Here is a 911-nt window from a genome sequence, read left to right as displayed (position 1 = left end):
TCTCCCCCAAGATACCGGACTTGGAAAATGCTCGTTTCCCAAGTCTGCAGTCCTGTCTAACCATCTTCACTATCCTACCCTTAGACACATCTATCTGAAGGGTCTCGAGCCAATCTGTAATTATATGCCCATAAGGCATATAAATGGTGGAGCTGCTAGGCTGAGAATAAGAGATGATCGAACAATAGATGCTCGCCATGATATCAAAATCAAGACGGCGACGCAAGCCATAGAGCATCAGGCAATGGTATGATCGGATCTCTGCCAGAGGTTTGGATGTGATCGGAAGAAGACAATTGGTGGCTATCTTAAACATGATATAGTCAGGAGGAGATAGTCTCAGGGCCACAAAAGTGGGAAACGCGACATCCAACTCATCCAGTCCATCTGGTCTAGGATGTCCAAAGAAATACTCATAAATGGTATCAGGTGACACATCAAAAGGAGGAGGTAGTGGGTCCGGTAAATCAGGATACAGAGAAAAAGGATCTCCTGAAGACTTCCGACAACCTAGATACTCAAAGAATTCTACAATGGAGAAATCAACATTCCTCTTGGCAACTCTGGTCCTATAAGCACCAATACCGATCTGCTGAAGATTGTTGTAAAATTCCGAAACTAAGTCATAGTTGATATCCCTCTCTAAGTAGACTAAAGAATCAAGTTTATAGTAGGCTAGGGTCTCGGTTATAGTGGGACAAAACTCATCCATGAATTTTCGATCTACAGATCGACATGGAAGCAGCTTGAAAGTCCTCTGTTGAAAGGCCTGTTCAAATTGTTGGTTTGGGAACCTTGAAGAAGAGGATGGTTGAGGTCAGGAGGGTGCATGGGACTTGGATTTCTCAGCTGGGGACTTAGAAGAACCCTCACCGGCTGCTTTCTTCCTAAATAGATAAAGATTGGGACAC

This window comes from Zingiber officinale, chromosome 10B, assembly GCF_018446385.1.
Source record: "Zingiber officinale cultivar Zhangliang chromosome 10B, Zo_v1.1, whole genome shotgun sequence".
Classification (NCBI taxonomy): domain Eukaryota; kingdom Viridiplantae; phylum Streptophyta; class Magnoliopsida; order Zingiberales; family Zingiberaceae; genus Zingiber; species Zingiber officinale.
The sequence above is the reverse complement of the archived record's forward strand: the minus strand, read 5'-3'. Positions refer to the sequence as shown.